The sequence below is a fragment of the Rhinopithecus roxellana genome, chromosome 8, assembly GCF_007565055.1.
Source record: "Rhinopithecus roxellana isolate Shanxi Qingling chromosome 8, ASM756505v1, whole genome shotgun sequence".
Lineage (NCBI taxonomy): Eukaryota > Metazoa > Chordata > Mammalia > Primates > Cercopithecidae > Rhinopithecus > Rhinopithecus roxellana.
In genome coordinates this window covers 125,929,112-125,951,809 of record NC_044556.1, presented here as the reverse complement: position 1 = coordinate 125,951,809, position 22,698 = coordinate 125,929,112, and the positions used below count along the sequence as shown (strand labels likewise).

The 22,698-nt window shown below is 35.7% G+C and overlaps 1 protein-coding gene and 1 non-coding gene across 10 annotated transcripts in view; both read left to right on the top strand.

Annotated features, from left to right (window-relative positions):
- The window catches only part of COP1 (COP1 E3 ubiquitin ligase), a 259,903-nt gene that overhangs the window by 218,881 nt on the left and 18,324 nt on the right, over window positions 1-22,698 (top strand). The window lies entirely within an intron of this gene.
- LOC115899456 lies at window positions 16,115-16,257 on the top strand. Its single transcript, XR_004059158.1, has one exon.

The window sequence follows — 22,698 nt, the reverse complement described above, 5'->3', positions numbered from 1 at the left end:
ACTTTAAACAGATTAATTGACATCAATTTTTGTTGTGTGATTTTTTTATAGTTTACATTTTTGAAAAACAAAAATATCACAGCTTGCCAGTAGTAAAAAAGAAAGGAAACAAAACAAAACCAAATAGTGCAGACAGTGCATAGAGTAGACTGCAGTAGAGAGGGACTGTTTACAGCGTTTTTACTTTGATCCAAGAATCTGAGAGATACGTTTGAGGTTAACAGAATCTACACTTATTAGAGGGATGAGAACTCTAGGTTTATAGCCGTTAATTAGCTTTTTTGATTTTAGGTAAGTCAGTTAACATGTCTGAGTCTCATTTTCATCTTCTTTAATTTGAAGGCATTGTATACTAGATTGCTATTGCTCAGTGGCCATTTGTAAGACCATTTATGCTTACAGTAAGACTACAATGTATATACATTAATAAGTTAAACCTAATTTTACCCCATGCATGCCAGATTCACCAAAATGCTGTCTGAGAAACTCTGGTTTTCATTATTAACCTCTTAATTCAGCTCTTGGACTGATTTACAAATGGAATAATTACCTCCAAATCTAGGATGTTACTTAATCCTAAGGAAAGAACCCCTCTGCCAGTTCAGCATAACTCACCTCAGTATACAAACTTTCTTGATATTGAGAAGATAGGACAAAAAGTTTCCTAAAGGAAATTTTCTAAGAGATACTGAATTTTGTGTCACTATTTTTAGGAATCCTTATTGAACAAATTGAATTAGCCCTTAAGGACTATGGTTCTAACATACAAATATTTTACAAATAGCAGTGGTAAGGGAAAAAATATATTTATTTGTAAAAAAAATCTCACTAAAATATATTTCGAACCTCTTGTTTTCATGCTGCTATTTCACTCTTACTGTACTGTTTCTGTAATTACTATATTTTTTTTAAGATTTTTATTCTTTGAGATGAGTCTATGTTACCCAGGCTGCTCTTGAGCTCCTGTGCTCGAGCAATCCTCATTCCTCAGCTACCTAAGTAGCTGGAATTACAAATGTGTGCCACCATGCTCAGTTTACATTCTTTTTTACATTAACTTTGGCAATGTTACATTGTCAGCAAGTGTTCAGGTAGACTTTTGCCACAGGTTAATAGAATGTTACTACATTTTAGTTTATATTGCATCTTAATAATATCTGTCATGTTCCTCTAGTAAAGAACTTCTGTACTAATCAGTTACTATTTTGAAAGATTATAGATTTAAAAAACGTAGACTAATGCTTTCTTTTTTTCCTTTGGAACATTGCTCTGAAGTTTTTATTGGACAAACATAACCTACATGTAAAATGAAAGAATCAATGCAGAGGCACTCACATTTCCTAATATATAACTGTAGTTTTTAAGTGTTTGCCTGAATTAGCACACTTCTCACTGCTGTATTAATAATGATAGTAAAATGAATAAATAGAATAGATAGTAATTCTCACACTTCAAACTGGTGATGAGTTAGTTGATGTGGTTTATTTTCTGGAACTAAACCATTTTTTCTTAAGCCCCTTCTTAAATCAAATGTGGACATTAGATTAGCAGTTACACCATTTGATTACACGTTATAGTTCTTTAGGGCTCTTTGATTTCTCTAGTAAAAATTTTTAACTTGAGATGCGTGGGACACTTACTCCACAGGGATCTTCAGGGCATTTTTTACCAATTGAAATCATATGAAAAAGTTTTTCATTTCCTTGCGGGTGTTTTACTAGGAAGAGAGTTTATAGCTTTTATAAGATTCCTAAAAGGGGTTAAATGTTAGTGATTAAAAATCAGTGCTCAAAAAATGTCTGTAATCTGACAAGTTGTCCTGATAAGGCTGCAAATTAAATTGTACTAGGTGTACTAATTACTAAAAGTTACAAATGTTAAAAAATAAATTAATGTTACAAATGTTAGTTGCCTGTTCTTACTTAGAAGTTTATTAATTTTTAGTTTGGTAGACTTAAAATGAAAAAAAGAAAAAAGCCACACAGTTGTTTAGGTGCTCTTTATTTGACTGCTTTAATTCTTCTTGTCTACTCCTTTCAGTCTAGATTCCTGATGTCCATTATTTTATAATTAAAAAGTAAGGAAGACAGAGTCTATAACCTTAAGTAACTTTGCCTCTCTTGTTTCCTTGTCTCTTAGAGGAAAATAATACCAGACTTCCTCACAAAGTTGTAAAACTCAAGTGAGATTTTTGGCTGTAGGCAAACTTTAATTTACATAACATCACATTTATACAATGTACATCTGTTGTATGTAGAACACATCAGTTGTAGTGAAGAATTCCACATTTATCTGCTAATGCATAATTAAAAGAGAATGACTTCATAAACACTGATGTTAATCTGCACATAATGTCACAAATAATATCACTAATGACCTCACAGGTAAATAAGATTATAAAGACATCTTTTTTTCCCCATCTAAGACTATTAGATCTGTTTATGGAAATAAATTTTGAATTGGGCTTATGTATGTCAGCTAGGTATCTTTACACATATATTTTATGAGATTATGCCAAGATTATTAATTTCCACCTTTGAATAAATAAAAAAACACGTTCACCTTTTAATGTCAGCTTTTTAGAAAGCATTGTTTGGGTAAAATATCTCTAATTTGAAATGAAGGGACTATATCCATAATTTGTGTTTGATTTCACAGTCTGTTAATAATGAATATGCCTGGTGTTCGATTCTGAGTGTGGTTATAGAGAATTTAAAAAAAAGAATGTGCTGGCCACAGTGGCTCACACCTGTAATCCCAGCAGTTTGAGGGGCTGAGATGAGAGGATTGTTTGAGTCCAGCAGTTTAAGAACAGCCTGGGCAACATAGTGAAACCCCCATTTCTAAGAAAATTTTAAAAATTAATCAGGCATGGTAGCACACACCTGTAGTCCCAGTTACTTGGAAGGCTGAGGTACAAGGATCCCGTGAGCCCAGGAGTTTGAGGTTATGGTGGGCTATCATTGCTCCACTGTATTCTGAGTGATAGAACGAGACCTCATCTCTTAAAACTTTTAAAAAAAAATAGATAAATAAGAATTGTAAAAGAATATGAAATAAAATTTGTGTGTGATATAGGTAAAAAAGAAAAATATATTGAGTTATTATACATTTGCTATTTTTATTTTTTATATTTGCTATTTTTATTAATGAAAAATTCCTGTAGTGTACACTATGGTATTACTTATTTCTCTGCATTACCACATAAGTTTTTTGGTGTAGTAATCTTGATAATAAGAGCCTTACATGGAAAACTTAGTAGATCAGTTGTTAAGAAAATAAAGTGACTACATTTTGAGTGGGCAGTTACACACGTGTGCTTTTCAGTCAGATTCTTTTTTCTGTTTCATTTCGGTGCCTAAGGTTCAGTTCTCATCTTTCTCAAAATAAATGGGAAAACAGTTTTACTGCACTATTTGTTAATTAGATGTTTTTACCTCATCATGAAGGCTGTGTATAAAAACAAAACACCTTCATCCTAAATCTTTTAAAATTTAGAAGGCATGTTTGTTATGTAGACTATAAGTTAATAACTGACACTTTTTAAGTATTTTCTTCCTCATATTCTGAAGTGATTCAAATGTAGTATTTCAAATAATAAGGAGTTTTTCTCGTTTATTTCTGAAAAATATACCTGAATTCTGACCTGAGACTTCCCAGATTCTTCTCATGAAAGATATCTCCTGAATAGAATACTCCAACTGACTCGGAATTCTAGGCAATAAGTTTTGTGTGTATTTGTTTTTAATAGAGTAGATGGCATATTTAATCGAGTGAATGCATTCCAATCTGAATATGAGGTCCTAGGGATAAGAAATTACCTTATTAAATTGACCTGCTAGTTTTCTCTCCCCATCCAATAACAGCTTAAAATGTATGTGCATTTTTATTTGATGTGTTATTTAGAGTAACAATCTTACCTTATAAAATAGCATGATTCACTAGGATAAGTCTATAGTCACATTTTTTAGGAAAATAGAAGTATTTGTTTCTGTTCTTCCAAATTTGCAAGTGTTTAATGTATACCTATATGTGCACATAACTTAAATTTTTGAAAAACCATATGAATTCATTCATTGAAAGTAGTAGTATTCAGTGTTGCCAGAGTTGTTTTTTTTTTTTTTTTTTTTTTTTTTTTGAGGTGGAGTCTCGCTCTGTTGCCCACTGGCACAATCTGGGCTCACTGAAATCTCCGCCTCCCGGGTTCAAGTGTTTCTCCTGCCTCATCCTCTCGAGTAGCTGGGACTATAGATGCATGCCACCACGCCCAGCTAATATTTTGTATTTTTGGTAGAGGCAGGGTTTCACCATGTTAGCCAGGATGGTCTTGATCTCCTGACCTCGTGGTCCGCCCGCCTCGGCCTCCCAAAGTGCTGGGGTTATAGGCGTGAACCTCTGTGTCCAGCCCTAGAGTACATAATTTCTTAACACTTAATTTTATTTCCTTATCCTCCTCCATTTCTTTTCTCTTTGAAAATGTTTTAGATATTTTGGAGGTTCACATTTAGGCAGAAAGAGTGATAGATAACTGCTCTTCACTCTAGTTTCATTTGTTAAGACTCCTTTTGAGAGAAAAATTAACATCAGCCATGCAAGAGCAACTTTTAATGGTTGTTAGTTCAGCATTTGAGATGAAATGTTAATGAAGAAAGAGCGTATAACAAACTTTTTGTTGTTTATGCCTTCCTTTGATTATTACTGCCAGTTTTCACTACTCCCAATAAAGCACATCCAGAAGAAATGTACTTAAGATATACTAGCCCTGTAATTTTTAATTTCATCCAGTTTGTAATTTCTTATAACTTCCCTTGATATTTTGTTTGACCTTTAGGTTGTTTGGCACATAATGTATATATTTATGGAGTACACGGGGTTATTGCAATACATATAATGTATGATGATCAGATCAGAGCTATTAGCATATCCATATTTCTCATCTCAGAAAGAATATTTATTATTTCTTTGTGTTGGAAACATTGATACTCTCCTTCTAGCTATTTGAAACTATATATTATTGTTAACTATAGTCATCCTACAGTGCTGTACAACACTAGAATTTACTACTCCTATCTAGCTGTAATTTTGTATCTTTTAACAAATCTCCCCATCCCCCTAGCTTTTGTATTATTTAGAAGTGTGTTGTTTAATATCCAAATTTGAGGGTTTTCCAAGTATCTGCATTTTAAGTTTAAAGTTTGTTTCATAGTCTCAAATATAGTCTACCTTGGTAAAAGTTTCATGTGCACTTGACAATAATGTGATTTTATTAGTTGGATTGCTCTATAAATGTCAGTTCAAGTTGGTTCATAGTGATTTGCGTTTTCCTATTTCTGCCTAATTTTCTTTCTGGTTGATTTATCAGCGAGAGTGGCGGTATTGAAATTTTCAACCATTAGTTGTTCAATTAATTATTTCTCTTTGCAAATGTTTTTGCTTTTTTGGCATATGCTGTGTTGTTTGGTGTACATACATATATACATTTTATAGCTTCTTGATGTGTATTGACTCTTTTATCATTATGAAATGTCCCTTTGTCTCTGATAATGTTTTTGATCATAAAGTCTGTTTTGTCTGACATTAACATAGCCATTCCAGGTTTTTTATAGTTATTGTTTATATGGTGTATTGTCTTCCTACCTTTTAATTTCAACCTGTTTTTGTCTTCGAATGTAATTTATGTGTCTTACAAGTGGAATAGAGTTGGATTTTTTTGTTTCTTCAATCTCATAATTACTGCTTTTTGATTGGGGTGTTTAGATCATTCCTATTTGATGTAAATAATATTTTGCTTTGATTTATAGAGCCATTTTGCTATTTGTTTTCTGTGAGTGCCTTTTTTATTTCTGTGGTCGTCTTTCGTTACCTTCTGACTTTTTAATGCCCCATTTAAATTTAATTTAATTTTGTTTTGTTTTATTTCCTTAGTAGTTGCTCTAGGTATTACAATTTGCATCTAAATCACAATTTACATCAGATTAATACTAATGTAATATTTGGTAAACTATAGAAACTTTGGTTTAATACCACTACTTCGTTGCTGCCTGTTTGGTGTTATTTTTGTTATGTATATGAGAGCTACTAAAAATCCTTACTGGTTTTCTCCCTACTTGTTCTGCCATAAGAGAGACAGAGAACTATGGAGGTCCTCAACTGTAATTGTGAGTTTTCTCTTTTTACTCTGAAACATATGCATTTTGCTTCTTGTATTCAGTGCATTATTGTGCATATATTTTAGATAGTTATTTCTTCTTGAAGAAAAAAAACCCTTTATTGTGAGGTAATATCCCCCTTTATTCCTGATATTTGTTGTCCTGAAGTCTATTTTCTCTGAAATTAATATGGCTTCCAGCTATTTTTGCTTAGTGTTCACATTGTATGTTTTTCTCCATGTTTTTACTTTTTATCTATCTCTGTATTTATAAAGTAGGTTATTTATAGATAGCATATAGTTAGGCTTTGTTCTGCCATTTAATGCATGTGTGATTATATTTGTATTAAAATATATCTTCATGCCTGCTACATATTTTTCCATTCATTTTCTGCCTTTTTTCAGATTTCTTAGACTGTTCTTTATGATTTGTGTCACCTCTTTTGACTTATTATTTATTACCTTTCTTCACAATTTCTCAGTGATTACCCTAGAGCTTACAATATGCCTTTAAAGTAATCTGAATCTTTCTTAAGTAAGATTGTACTGCTTCAAGGGTTGTATAAGAACCTTACGACAGTGTAACCTGAATTTCGTCATACTATGCTTTGTGCTGTTGTTTTTATGTATTTTACTTTTGCACACGTTACAACACACAATAAAATGTTGATACTTTTGCGTTAGTTATCTTTTAGAGAAGTTAAAAATAAGAAAAAATGAATATTAAACTTTATCTTCAATGTTCTTCATTTATTTGTATAAATCCAAGATGCTGACCTGCATCACATTCCTGATAACTTACCTTAGCATTTTCTGTAGAGTAATTTGCAGACAGTGAATACCCTCAGCTTTTGTTTTTCTGAGAAAAATAATTTATTCTTCCTTTTTGAAAGATATTTTTGCTAGGTGTTAAAACTCTGGATTGACGGATTATACCATTGTCTTCTTGCTGACATAGTTTCTCAAGAGAAGTCTGATGTAATTCTTATCTTTGTTCCTCTCCTTTTTTTCTCTTACTTTCTTAAAGATTTTATCTTTGATTTTTCAGCAGTTTCTATATGATATGTTGAGATGTTGCTTCATCTTGCTTGGTGTTCTCTGAACTTCTTGAATATGGATTTGTTCTCTGCTCTTAATTTTGGGAAATTCTCAGTTGTTATTTCTTCAAATATTTCTTCTGCTACCTTTTCTCTTCACCTGGAATTCTAATTGTTATGGGTGTGTTAGCCCGTTTGATACTGTTTCATAGCTCTTAGATGCCTATTTTGTTTTGTTTTTGCACTCCTTAGTTCTTTGTATTTTATTTTGGGTGATTTCATTTCTGCGTTGTCTCATGGTTTTTTTTTTTTTTTGAGATGGAGTCTCACTCTGTCACCCAGTCTGGAGCGCAATGGCACGATCTTGGCTCACTGCAACCTCCACCTCCCAGGTTCAAACAATTCTCCTGTCTCAGCCTCCCGAGTAGCCAGGACTACAGGCACACACCAACACACCCAGCTAATTTTTGTGTTTTTAGTAGAGACGCGGTTTCACGATGTTGGTCAGACTGATCTCAAACTCCTGACCTCAGGTGATCCACCTGCCTCAGTCTTCCAAAGTGCTGCGATTACAGGCCTGAGCCACTATACCCAGCCCATGTATTCTTTCCTTAACTGTTTGAAGACTGCTGATCATACCATCAAAAGCATTTTTTATTTCTGTTACTATGTTTGTTTATTTCTAGGATTTCTCTTTGATTCTTTCTTATACTTTAATCTCTTCTCTCAAATTACCTATTTGATCTTAAACGTTTTCTACTTTTTCCATCAACCCCTTTAACCATATTAATCATCATTATTTTATTTCATACAGTTTTAATATTTGAACTGGGTGTTGTAACTGAGTTTCGTTTAATGATTGCTTTGTCTCCTCAGATTCTGTTTTTCCCTGAATGCTTGTAATTTTTGGTTCAAAGCCAGGCGTATTATATAGGACAGTAAATACTGAGGTAAATATTTTTTACACTTGGAAATGAATGCATTTTTTTTTTCTGCCCAACCTTCAGTGCGGGAGTTGTATTAACTTAGTCAGGATAAGGTTGTTTTGAAGTTTGATATTGTTGTGGTTACTCTCAGTGCACCTCAAGTTTCAGTTTTGTTTAGAGTATCAGTTAGTTTGCCAGAGAGTTTTTCTCACTGTTTTCTTTGTTGGGTTTTTGGTCTTTCTCCTTTGAACTCCTTTCCAGAAAGAATTTGTCTCTTGTAGCAGTATGGGCTATATTCTGTTGTTTTCTCTCACTGCTTGTTTATATGATGGGAGGGATAGAGGAGGAGAGGTGTTCACTGATGTTCCAATTAATCTTCGGTAAAAGTCATTGAGCCTAGGTATTGGGGATATGTGGACTTTATCATTGTTTCTGTCCCTCTTCCAAATGAAGGGCAATTTTTGTTTGTTTCCTGTTTCTCTCTCCCAGCTGCAATAGATGTCCTTCAGGGCCCTCAGGCTATCATTCCCCTCTTCCCATCCACTTTTATCCTACAGACTAATCTTTTTGTTTTTTAGGGCACATAAGGAAGATGTATCTGGGTGGCATTTTGGCAATGGTTGCTGTTAACTTCCCTAACGGATACCATATCAAAAACCTTTTTTCAGGATTCTCCTCAGTCTTCCCTGATGTTCATAGATGAAAAGCCTGCAGGAAGGGGCACTTCCCTACCCTTAATGTCTGTGGCCCTCAGGGCTTCATAGCCGTGATAGCCCATCTATATTCAGCCTTTAGTATTAAACGTTTTTAGCTAATTCTTTCTACTAGCTTATCAGCCGTTTCTGTACCTGGTACACAAATGCTCAGAAACTATTATCACAGGTGCCAGACTCTCAATTTTCAGGTTGTTTTGCCTGTGACGTTAGTTCCTAAAATGTTTAAGGAATGTTATTAATTTGTAGTTGTCCAGCTTTCTTGATGTTTTTCTTGTTGTATTGCTCTTTCTAGTTCTCTCTGTCTCTTGAAACTCAGCCCTCTGGTTTGTAACACTCATATTACTTCTACCAGATTGAATATAAGGATTTAAAAATAATTACTTTAATTATCTTAGACTTATTTCTTATTTAAATTTGTGAATGCTCACCATATTTCTAAACTGCATTAAGAGAAATATTCTTGGCCGAGCACAGTGGCTCACACCTATAATCCCAACACTTTGGGAGACCGAGGTGGGTGGATCACCTGAGGTCAGGAATTCGAGACCAGCCTGATCAATGTGGAGAAACCCCATCACTACTAAAAATACAAAGTTAGCCAGGCGTGGTGGCGCATGCCTGTAATCCTAGCTATTCAGGAAGCTGAGGCAGGGGAATTGCTTGAACCCAGGAGGTAGAGGTTGCAGTGAACCAAGATTATGCCATTGCACTCCAGCCTGGGCAACAAGAGCGAAACTCCATCTCAAAAAAAAGAGAAATATTCTTATAATATTTTAAGGGTGGTTATCGTTTTCAAAATATGTATAATACATATCAGAAAAATTAAAAGCCTCTTTCAGATCTTTTATTTTCCTGTTACCTATGCTGCTAGTTCTCTAGCCTCCTCTTACACTCCCCTTTCCCAGTATTGCCATCTGGACTGCCCCTGCCCCCCATACCACATTTAATTGTTCAGTCTAGTGACAAAAGTAATCTCAATTACGAAAGATAATTTAGTTTCTGAATTTGTAGTAGCAATAACATCATCTATTTGGAATGAAGATTTCACTACAAATTTAGCTAGGAGCGAGAATTTTTAAAGGGTAGGGAAAATATTTAGGCTGTCCAGAAGTTGTGATGTGACATGATCTTAACTATTAAGGACTTTTAAATTATTCATTTTTAAATAATGAATGTTCCCGTAATAATTCATCTGACTTTATATGTGCAGCTCACATGTGTGAACACATGTTTATGCTAATTTGGAATTCTACTTATGAACCAAAGGAGTTGCTATAGAAATTCAAACAATGTAGTCTATTGCATTGACTTAACTATCACATGGAAAATATTCGATTAAATTTCTAAAATTTTAAGCACAGTCGTATCCTTTGGCATTTCATAAATTTAAAGACTTTGGATCTTACAAATGCAAAACCAGATTGGTATGTATCTAAGCACAAACTTAATCTTGTTTTTCCTTTAATAGATGTTGAATCCATCCTTATTTCCAACCCTATGACTCTACCACCTGCCTTTAGTTCAAGCTCCTGCCATTTAGTTTAGTTTATCTCCTGCCATTACTTCTTAATAGTTCTAGACTCATTTATCTCGCTGTTTAAAATCTGTTAGTGTTTCCCCAATGGTTACAGAATAAGATCTAAACTTTATGTGACATCTAACAACCTTCTTCATGAGGCCCCCACCTCCCTCTCCAACTCAGTCACTTACCACTTGCATAAGCACATTTTACACTCCAGCAACATGAACTGCCTATAGGATCCTCAAGCACCCAATGCTGGGTTTTTGTTTGCTTGTTTGTTTTCATCTTTGTGCTTTAGATCTTGCTGCTCACTGTGCCCAAGTACCCTTTCCTGCACTTCTGTTTGTTACATATGGTAATGCCATTATTCTGGAAGTTTACACAGTGCTGAGTTTTGTAGCCACAAAAACATTTAGAGTATTCATTGGGTAGATAAATACCATTAGATTGATCTAGACTTACTTTTGGCCATTGTAGAAATTATGTGTATCACATCTCTAAAGAGGGTGTTTTTCAAACTTACTTAAACATTTCTGGTGGTAGGGAGCTCCTGCTTTACAAGGCAACCCATTATATATTTCAAAAACTCTAAATCTTACAAAGTTGTCTCACAAGAACAGCCCTAATTTCTTCTTTCCATCACTTGTAAACAGTATATACTTTAAAACGTGTAACACTTAGCAAGTTGTAGCTCTGCATGCAGTAAAATTCAGCATTTTCTGAATTAATTTTTACTGTGTTGAATCTACTCTTTACCTCAGTTTGAATTATGTAGTGATGTAGTATCACTTGAAAATGTTGGTAGAGAGTTCTAAACTGCATTCTATGAAGTTATGCTGACTTCATCTATTTTATTTTCATGGGCTGGTTTAAAATATGAAAATGGAAAGATGAAAGAAAAGATTAGTACATGTAAACTATAGAAGTTTAGGTAACAACCCAGTCCTGAACTTCCCATTTCATCTTCTTTTATTTTAAATTCTCAATATATATCCATTTGCAAAGTTAACTCTTTTACTAAACTGTCATGAGCCATTTGTGTAATTCAGACTCTAGTGCTGATTATAGTATCTTTTAACCAAATACATTTTGTTAAAAATTAGACTTGTAAAAGTGTTAAAAAAAATAAGGCTTGGCCAGGCGTGGTGTCTCATGCCTGTAATCCCAGCACTTTGGGTGGCTGAGGCGGGCAGATCACCTGAGTTTGGGAGTCCGAGACCAGCCTGACCAAGATGGAGAAACCCTGGCTCTACTAAAAATACAAAATTACCCAGGCGTGGTGGCGCACACCTGTAATCTCAGTTCCTCGGTGGGCTGAGGCAGAAGAATCACTTGAACCTGGGAGGCAGAGGTTGTGGTGAGCCAAGATCGTGCCATTGCACTCCAGGCCCGGCAACAAGAACGAAACTCTGTCTCAAAAAAATAAATAAGGCTTATGTGCAGTCATTCTCAATAAAGTAAAAAGCTTCCTGAGGTTAGAAATTCTTGTCATTTTTGGCTGGGAACAGTGGCTTACACCTGTAATTTCAGCATTTTGGGAGGCTGGGGTGGGCGGATCACCTGAGGTCAGGAATTTGAGACCAGCCTGGCCAACATGGTGAAACCCATTCTCTACTAAAAAATATAAAAGTTAGCTGGGTGTGGCCGTGGGCGCCTGTAATCCCAGCTACTCGGGAGGCTAAGGCGGGAGAATCACTTGAACCTGGGAGGTGGCGGTTGCAGTGAGCTGAGAACACACCACTGTACTCCATTCTGGCAGCAGAGCCAGACTGTCTCAAAAAAAAAAATCCTTATATTTTTTTATTGCTGCTCTCTGGGCCTCATATGGGATCTGTTAAGTAGTTATTCAGTAAATTCTTTCCTGCTCACTTCCCTCTCACTAGCCACTTGACCAAAAGCAGAAAAATATATCTTGGTTTTCCCTCTGAGTTCAGTATTTGTAGATAGTTTCAACATGCATATGAGTATTTTTCAAAGTATGGTCTATTGATCACCTGCTTTAGAATTATTAGTTACTTGGGATATGAATTGAAATTTTAAATTTCTAAACCCTATACTTGTTATATTTTGACTTTCTGAAGGTGAGGACCAAGAACCACCTTTTGTATTTGTTGTTGCTGTTGTTGTTATAGTTTACATAATTCTCTCCTTTTGTTTAGTAGCCTAGAGTTGCATGGGAGAAACAAAGATCCCATCTCTGTCACGTCCAATCTTGAAGCCACCTGGGGAAATTTAGAAGTGCCATAGTGTTCCCATCTGGAAAGAAAATGCCAAAGTGTTTCCAGTAGTCACTGCTGCAGACCTATTTCTTTCTTTATAGGAGTGATTAAATACTGTCTCAAACCCTCCTGAGTGCCACATCAGGAGGCTGTCCATGGTCTGTTGGTCACTTTGGAAGATGTAGAGACTAAATCCAAGGGAGACATTAGATAATAGGCCAGGGTTCCCATCAGTCTCCTCAGTAGCAAAAACAAAGGCTAGAACATTCTGGTAGTGCTCATGATTAATTGGAACATTACGGCTGCAGCCAAAGATCTGTCTCCTAAAAGGTACTATGTTCTGATGTTTTTTACAACCAAATTCCATAAAACACTGACTGCTGTATTACAATGGATACAACTCAGAAATAACTCATGGGAAGAAATGCATAGGGCAAGGTATTGGAGAGTGGCGGGTGGAGTACATGGAAGAATAGGTTTGTGCTGGTGACTGTTGGAAACACTTTGGCATTTTCTTCCCAGATGGGTGCCCTCCTAGTACCTCAATGTTTTCACCAACCTGGAGGCCCTGGAACCTCCATTTTTAACAAACTCCCTTTGGGATTTATATATAATAAAGTGCTATAAAATACCAGTTTTGAGCTCTTTTCTACTTGTATATTTGCTTAAGAATTTGCTAAATGAATAAATTTTAGCTGATTAAGTTTTCAAGGACCAAATGACCAAAGTAAGAATTTACTTTAAGACTGAAAATATAACAAATGAGGTTAATTTAAGTCAGGCAGTGAGTTTTTGGAGAATATATTCTCTACAACAAAAAAAAGTTACTACAAAATACCTTTCCAACTTTGACATATTGACATCCTTATTTCCTTCCGGCTTTATCAGTCTTTCTAAGTCATTTAGGTCTAAAACTCCAGAATCGTTATTATTGCATCTCTTTATCTTCCATCTAATTATTCATCAAATGGCAGTAATTCTTTCTTCGAAATATCTTCTATATTTATCTTTGTTTTCGTTTCTGCTTTTCATTGCCTCATTCCTGTTCCTTACCCTTCCCCTTCTCTCGATTTACTTCTAACAGGTTTATGTCCCCTTCGATCGGCCTTTGTGCACTATCAGATGTTCATCTTTATACAGAGATATTCAATCAAACATTGCTTGTTACCTTTAGTTGACCCAGGTCTTTCAGAAAAGTTTTTTTCAAATTCAGCGTTTGCATGTACCTCTATCTGGTATATTTTGGCCAACACTAAAAATAAGGGGAAATTTTGATAAATATATTACCTGAACTTGTTATTTAATCTATTTCACTTCAGATATCTTTATCTAATTTTAAAATTATATTTACCCTTACTATTAAATATGATCCTTAAGAAAATTCAGTACCAATTATAGGAAAAAGTACAATAGAAAAAAAATACTCAAAGGTAGCTCAGATTTCAAAATTTACTAGTATTTACAAAAGTAGCCTTTATAATAAGTATAGAATAATCACAGATGCGATTTTAAATGTCGTTCCTGTACTACTTCTTAACTGCTCTATTCCTTGAACTCATGTGTTTGCACTTAGACTATCGTATCTAAACTATTACATTCAAGATTTTCAATAATCTAATATAATGCTCTCCATCTAACTTTATTTCTGTTTTCTAACACAGTTCACCTACTTCATTAAGAAAGTTTCTTCATTGTCCCATACTATTCCCATTCTGGCTTCTAAACTCATATTCGTGTTGTTCTTCATATTGCCTTGTCCTCTTATTTCTGCTTAACTAAATTCTCATCATTCGTTAGCCAAATCACTGCTTTTCTTTCCCTCTTTTAACCATTTTATCTCCTTGGTTTCTGGTTTCTCACAGCTATTGATGACCCTATAGAATGCAGTCTACCAACTGATGTTCAAATTCATCTTGAATTGTTTGTTGTGTGTCATTAGTGTTGCCCCAGGTACATTCCTTGCTTCAACTTGGAGAGCAAAAAAATACAAACACTAGCAGCTACCAGAGTAAGAGCTACTTAGTTTTCTAGGAAAGAGGAGTTAAAGACTGAGTTAGAATAAAATTTAAGTCTGCCTAACCTGGGGAGCCTACTTTAATCAATTTCATAAGGTCATAAATATACTGACTAGAATAATACACTAGTATTATTACTACTAGTACACTGTGATACTGATAGTACTGATACTAACAGTACTATCATTGCTTGAGATAACTACCCTTTAACTGTAAAGAAATTAAGGTTATATGGTATTTTAGTAAAAGTAACTACCATTTATTTGTTTGGTGCCTATAACGTGCCAGTTACTCTTTGGTTACATGCTGTAAGGGAGAAAAGATTTTTCTCACCTATTGCTTGATTCATGACGGAGATTTCTGTAAGTTTTACATGACATAGAAGTTTTACATGACACAGAAGGCTTTAGAAATGAAGACCCAAAGAATGGGCAAACTTGTGTATGTTTATGCTTAGGTTTGATGAAGAAATGAATAGTCATGGAGAATTATGATTGGAGGACAAAGGGGTATGTTCTAATGGTAATAAACTGGGGGCAACTTGCAAGACCTGTTTGTTCAGCTTCTTCTCTGTGCCTGTGTCTCCAAAGATAAGGGCATTCCTTTCCTCCAGGTAAGGTTAGGCACCTCTAGAATGAGAATCTTATGACCTGCTTCAGTGGAAGGGCAGAGAATTCTTTTATGACCTGCTTCAGAGGAGAAGTGTGGGAGAAGGTCTTCCTGCTTGTGCTGTTTTTTCAAATACCAAGGTGCCTTCTTGTAGGTAGTGTGTTGTGATCCCTAACAGTGCTCTACTGTGTTTTCCTTGAATCTTCATAAAGATTCTCCCTAAGATTATCTGCTTTATATTTGGAGAAATTGAATGTCTAAAAGGATTAAGCAGAACCAAATTTCAAATCCAGGTTTTCATGCCTTGAATGTATTGCTTTTTCTGTTACATGGTATTCTCCAAATAGTACTGAATTCTAGAATCAGCTTTGCCAGAGTAGTCTGGAGAGCGAATAACTCTTTTAAATATGCACAGTTCTATGCTCAGAGGAGCTCTTCTCAGTATTAATCAGCAATCCAGTCATTTTTTTCCCCATCATACTTGTCATTGTAAGCACATTGTTCTCAAGCTTTGTTCAAAAGATCATCCAGAGTCCAGAGATATTAACTATTAACATGTGCTGCAAGTTGAAAGTGTTTAGAGATAATATTTGAGTACAGTATGGCAAGGATAAGTTGTTTACAGCCAGTTGGCGAGAAGACTTTGGAAAGCATTGAGAATGAAAGGAATGATGAATGTATGTATTCTTTTGTATCTAAATCCTTCTTCCCTTGTGTATGTTCTTTACAGCCTTTTCTCCCTGAATAAGGATCACTTTGATTTTGTATGCTAAGTGTGCCTTCTTAATATTATCTGAATCCCGATTTTGTATTTATCTTATTTGAATGCTTTAAAGTATATTTAAATGACAATTTGATGCAGTTAGGTAATTGGAATATAGAAGACTGGTTAACAAAAATCTTAATAATGAAGCACACCAAAAATGGAAGCTGCAGGAACCAACCATGTGGACAAATGAAAAAATGCCTGTTGTCTACAGATTGCAGCAATCCTACATAAACATATGGAGGTCTCTGTCTGGCTTAGGACAGCTGGCTAAGTCTGATCGTTCCCCTCCATACAACCTTTAAAACTGCCATTCTAATTACTTGCTTTCCTTGCTATTTTATTCAGTATCTCTGCTGGTTATTAGTACTGTATTATTTTTTAAATGGGCAACCAAGTAAAGTTACCTGTGTATCCATCTGCACTGGTTTTTGAGGTATCTTATGAGTTTTGAAAATAGGTATTATTTGCTTATTTAAGGAACCTACAACCAGGAAGTAGAATGCATGTGGAAATATTACTCTTCTCTTGCCGGGCATGGTGGCTCACACCTGTAATCCCAGTACTTTGGGAGGTCAAGGCAGATGGATCACTGAATGTCAGGAGTTCAAGACCAGCCCGGCGCCAACATGGTGAAACCCCGTCTCTACTGAAAACACAAAAATTAACCAGGTGTGGTGGCAGGTGCCTGTAATCCCAGCTACTTGAGAGGCTGAGACGGGAGAATCACATCAACCTGGGAGGCGGAGGCTGCCGTGAGCCGAGATTGTGCCAGTGCACTCTAGGCTAAGTGATGGTGCAAGATTTCATCTCAAGAAAAAGAAAAAAGAATGTTATTCTTCTAAAAGGCCACATTGGCCTAACTAATTGAGGGTTACCAGTAAAGGTCAATACTTTAGATATGAAGGAGCTAATCAGAGATAGCTTCCGTGAAGTTTTTCTCATTAAGAAAGTGATTTTTCCAAAATCCAGTTTATGTAATTTTTTAAGGCTGTAACCAAAGTTCAGAAATAACCATTTGCAGAGGAAAGCTGGCTGGTAAGTATTAACCTTCTTAGTACTGAATTTAAAATCTTGTTTTTTCCTGGTGTGTGTTTTGCTGTAAGTTGTGGGGAGAGGTTGCTCCCACCTACCTCCCCTGCCTTCTACAACTTACAGCAGCCACAGCTGGGCCGGTCGGTCGGTCGGTCGGTCGGTCGGTCGGTTGGTTTTTTGAGACTGAGTTTCACTCTGTCACCCAGGTTGGAGTGCAGTGGCATAATCTCAGCTCATTGCAACCCCCGCCTCTCCAGTTCAAGCAATTCTCCTGCCTCAGCCTCCTGAGTAGCTGGAATTACAGGCGACCGCCACCAAGCCCTGCTAAGTTTTGTATTTTTAGTAGAGATGGGGTTTCAATGGCATGGTGGCTCATGCTAGTAATCCCATCACTTTGGGAGGCTGAGGCAGGTGGATCACCTGAGGTCAGGAGTTCAATACCAGCCTGGGTTTATTTATAACTAATTGTATGAGGATCATTGTTTGTGGTTCTGAAATCCCGTATTTCTTACCCTGCACAGTTTTTGCATTAGACAGTTGTCAAATGAGTAGCCATACTTTTCTAGATCCTTTAGAAGTCCACTGTTTTGTTCATTCTAATGAACAATCTTAAGATTTTCTAAGGAAGGATACTAGTGGAGAAGAAAGAAGAGATTTGAGATTAACTGATTTTGAAAGTGTTCCCTTGTGATGAGGAAATTCCAGTTTGCCAGATCTCAAATTGGGATTTTGTGTATGGGACGTGGGGGACTGGAAGGAGAGTGGGAATTTGGCCTGTCAATGCAATGTATATTGACTGTGGAACACTCTTTACCACTTTGGTTCTGTGGCCAAGCCTTTTCCTCTGATGGTAACACTTGAAATCCATATAGGGAGATATATAAAAGACCAAATTTTCCGTTTAACAGGGCTTTTAAGAACCTAGGCTTATGAGATTTGAAATGTAATGTATATTTATAATGTGTGAGAACTGAGGCTCTCTTGTACATAGTCAGTGACCACCCAAGACACCTTTCTCCTTTCTTCCATTTTGCTTTGGTAAATTCAGGATGAAGCCCAGGCATATGATAAGCTTACTGGGTCATTATGACTCAGATCAGCATTGGTATATTTCTCAGTTTTCACAAGTTGATTCCTGGCTTTGCTGTTTCTTAGCTATGTGTGTGAATTTGGAAAAGTTATTAAGTCTTAGACTTTGTAAATTGATGATAAAAATAGTATCTTCCTCATTGTGTTGCTATGCAGATTAAGTGAAGTAATCCATATTAAATTCTTAACTAAGTCACTGACCTATAGTGCTCAATAAATATGTGATAATGATACAGGTTTTTAAGTGTGTGTGTGTGTATATATATATATATATATATATATTTGTAAGATAGTAAAAGGAGACACAGATCTTAGAATCTCAAATTCACAGAGTTCATTTATCGTCCATCTTGCAAACACAATTCAGACAGCTAATTCACTCAACCCCCTTGGATTTTTTATAGAATGTAGGGAAAGCTAACTAACATTTTAGTTTAAAGAGCAAGACCTTTTATTGATAAATTGTAGTTTTGTGTTCATTCTTTCTTAGACCTATTTATATATATTTTTACCAAGTCAACTCTGAAAAACCACATACTGAAAGAAAGGTCAGGGACAAAAAGAAACTCTTAGGCTTACAAATGGCATTTTAAAACCTTTGAAGATGATATTGGAACCTATGTTTGAATATCTTTGTATGGGCTCTCACTTGGTTCCCAAATACAGCATAGATTTATGTCTAGAATAAAGTAAAGAAACACTCTGGTCAAATAGGGGGATTCTCATGATGAATCAAACCCAGATAAGTGGCCAGGTGTGGTGGCTCACGCCTGTAATCCCAACACTTTGGGAGGCCGAGGCAGGCAAATCACGAGGTCAGGAGTTCGAGACCAGCCTGACCAACATGGCGAAACCCCGTCTCTACTAAAAATACAAAAATTAGCTGGGTGTGGTGGCACGCGCCTGTAATGCCAGCTACTTAGGCGGCTGAAGCAGGAGAATCACTTGAACCCAGGAGGTGGAGGTTGCAGTGAGGCAAGACTACACCACTGCACTCCAACCTGGGTGACAGAGCAAGACTCCATCTCAAAAACAAACAAACAAAAAAACAAAACCCAGATAAGCGAAATGGATTTAACTCTGAGCTCCAAAAACAAAAGAAATTTGAATTTTAAAAGATGTACTAGAAAGTGCTTTAAATAAAATAATGATTTTGCATGTCAGGAAATCAACGACCCAATAGGATGAAGTAACAAAATGTCAGCACGAGTGATGAAATTGGACAATTGAATAGTATCACTTAACAAGGTGTTGAACAAAGAAAAATTTTAAGAATCTCTGTATCTTATATCTGTATTTCTTGTCAAGGGCAAGGGAGAGGATGTTCATAAGGCAACTATAGATCATGCATCAAAAGAAGGGCAAATTTATTTGAAATTGTTCTGTGGCTGCAGGATCCTGAGTGAAAATCAGATTTGACTATATACACAGTCCATGACCTCCTACATGAAGAGAGAAGCTATTTTAGTTTTCAGGATGCAATTGCAGTACAAATAGTAACAGTCCACCCTGAAGAGAAAAAAAAAAATGAAGCAAAAGCCCATTCTTTTATGTTTATAATCTTGGTGTGAAAAAGAGCTTAAGGCAGGTATGCTCTTTTATTTTCAGTGGCATGAAATCATCTTTGTATGAGTGCAAATTAACACTGTCTTTTCTGGCAACGAGAAAACAAGACATTTGTGTTCATAAGGAGAATACCTTTGTCCAAATAAGACAAGAGGCTCTTATGGAGAGAATATTAAGGAATTAACAGATGTAGTACAGATGGTGAGTTTTTTTGTGTGAAGCCTAGTTACCTCAAATTTTTATTGACATCTTTATATTTATTTAAGGAAGGATATTAAATTCAGCCATGTTTCTCACTGTTCTGTGCCCTCTAGGGAGCTGTATTTGCAGATACGGTATGTTGTTCATAGTGATTTACCATTTCCATTTAATCAAATGCTTGTTAAAGGACTTAAATGGACACACAATTTAAACTTAGTGGGCACACTTTAAGAAGAAAATTCAGTACTTATAGGACAAATGGTTTAAGGCAGAACTGCTTATAACTTCGCTAGCCATCTCAGCTGCAGTTTTTACTTTTAGAGGACAAATGTGAATAGTATTTCAGTGTACTTTACATTTTCTGTGTCACTAATAGTGTTCTACCACTTGAAATGGGAACTAAACCTAAAAATCATCTTCTAGGCTTTTTTTCCCCAGTAAAATTTTCAAGGAACTTACCTTCCTTTGTCATGAAGTTGTTTTAGGGGAGAAAACATTTCTGATTTTTGTTGGGTTTTTTGTTTTGTTTTTAGATCCTTATTTAGCAAGGTTGTGCTTTTAAACATCTAAGGGTAGAGGGTGGGATGTGTGCCATTTATTGCCTTCTGTCTTGGGGTAATGTTCTGATTGAGAGTGCTGTAGCCAAGTAGCCAGGTTTGCCTCCTGTCACCATTAAGTATTAGCTGTAATAATTTGGGGAAGTGATTTAACCTTTCCATGTTTCAGTTTCCTCTTTTGTGATATTAGGATAATAGTATCTTGCATGTAATATTCTGAAATCAAATTAGAAAATACATGGAAAGTACTAAGAAAATAGTTGGCACAAGGTAAATGATTGATCGGTAAATGTTACTGTCATCTTTAACATTTTATATACTAATCCACATAACTGGACAACTGTACTTGTTTTTAGTTCATCAAATATTGTGCAATATGAAAATATATTCTCTGCATTTAAGTGATTTACAACCTAGTAAATATAAATATTCATAAATAACTATAGTATGAACCTGAATGAAAGCAATCTTTGTAAGATCATTACCCCTGAAATTATTGACCCTGGAGGGAGGAGATTATTTCTAACTTGGAGAATGATGGAATACTTTATGAAGATAGGGGCTTTTGAGCTGGGCTTCATAAAGATATGAAGGGTTTCAGAAGTCTTAAGACAAAGGGAAAGGAAGGTGCCTGGACAAAAGACCATAAACAAACACATCTATTAAAGTATCAACCAGGCAGTATGCTAAGTGCTATCTTAATTTAAAATCATCATCATCAATCTTTTAAGGCATATATGCTTGAGTTCCTTTAAAAGTGAAATTGAGGCTCAGATTTGCCCAAGATTACACAGCTAAATAAGGGATACAGTTGGAATTAGAACCCAGGTCGGCCTGGCTCTAAAACCTACACCCTTTCTGCTATACTGCAGAAAGCTGGAGAACAGTGTGAACAAAGGTGCAGATGAGGGAAAGTGCAATCGATGTTTAAGAAACTTCTAATAAAGTGTCTAAGTAGGATGGTGGAGTAGGGACTTTATTGAGAGATGAGGCCAGAGAGTGTACCAGATGTTATAGTCTTGAGTGCCATACAGAGGGGGGGAAAAAAAGAGTTTGGACCTTCTTCTGTAGGCATTAGATGCCTAAAGCCCACTGTGAAGATAATCCCATGAGAGTGTTATAGCAGTGGGTAGAGTGCATTGTAATGAGAGATTAAAAATAGAGTCTACTCGGGTAGGTTATTAAATAATTTAATTATTCAGGGTTTTTTTTTTTTTTCCCTGTGTTCAGTTTCCTTCTAGGGAATAAGAATAACAGAAAACACCTACATGTAACGTTCATGTTTTTCAAGATGTTAAGGTTGCCCTCACACATTTAAAAAAAAAAGTTTATTTGACGATGTTTCATTATGTTCACTTCAAACAATAAGTTTTGAACTATGAGGATATAATCATTAACTTCTACCTTCTAGTACACAACTTAATTTTTTTCCTGCTTTTCCAAAAATTCATTTATTTAACTTAATACATGTGAATTGAAGAGTTTTGTTAAGAGATAGGATTAAAGGAGATGACTCTAGGTGCCCAGGGAGGGGAGGTGCGGGGAGAGATGGCTGAAGGAATAGAACACCGGTGGGAAGCAAAGTTCTTTTCTACCTTCTTAGGTTCTCTGGCTGGGGCTGTGAGATAAACTGACAACTGATGGATTAACAGGAGAAAAGGCATACAAATTTATTTAATATTCAAAGTTTTGCATGAATCAGCCACCAGGGGTGGGTTGGAATAGTGGGGGATGTGTCATAGAAAGAAAACCCCCAATGAAAAGGCTTGGTTTGGAGGATTTTATACCACTTAGACAAGAAGACAAATTTAAAGGGAAGCAACAAGACAAAGGAAAGGGACTTTGAGCTTCTAGGAGTGATGAACAATAGGAAGGCAAATATTAATATATTAGAAACTAATGGTAGATAAGGGCTAGTTAGTAAGATTTGTTTGTGCAGATTCTTTCTCAGTACCATCTTATAATAATAATACGGTTGTTATCTCTTTCCTGGTATGGGAAGTAACTGGGGTACAGGGAATTCCTCTCTTTCACAAGAGGAATTTATTATCTGTTTTCAGGCAGATAGGAGGGGAGCAGAAAGCTCTCCTCAGTTGCCTTGAACTCAAAATAATCTTTCCACCAGAGTAACACATTTTGGGATGGCGTATTCTGATCTACAACACCAAAGAAAAACTACTCCTATCTGTTTTTTGCATAAAGACAGTCACTGACTTTTTTTATCCATAAGTAAAATTCACAGATAAATGAATCTTATTTATTTTCTGACCCTGGTATGCTACAGTTTACATG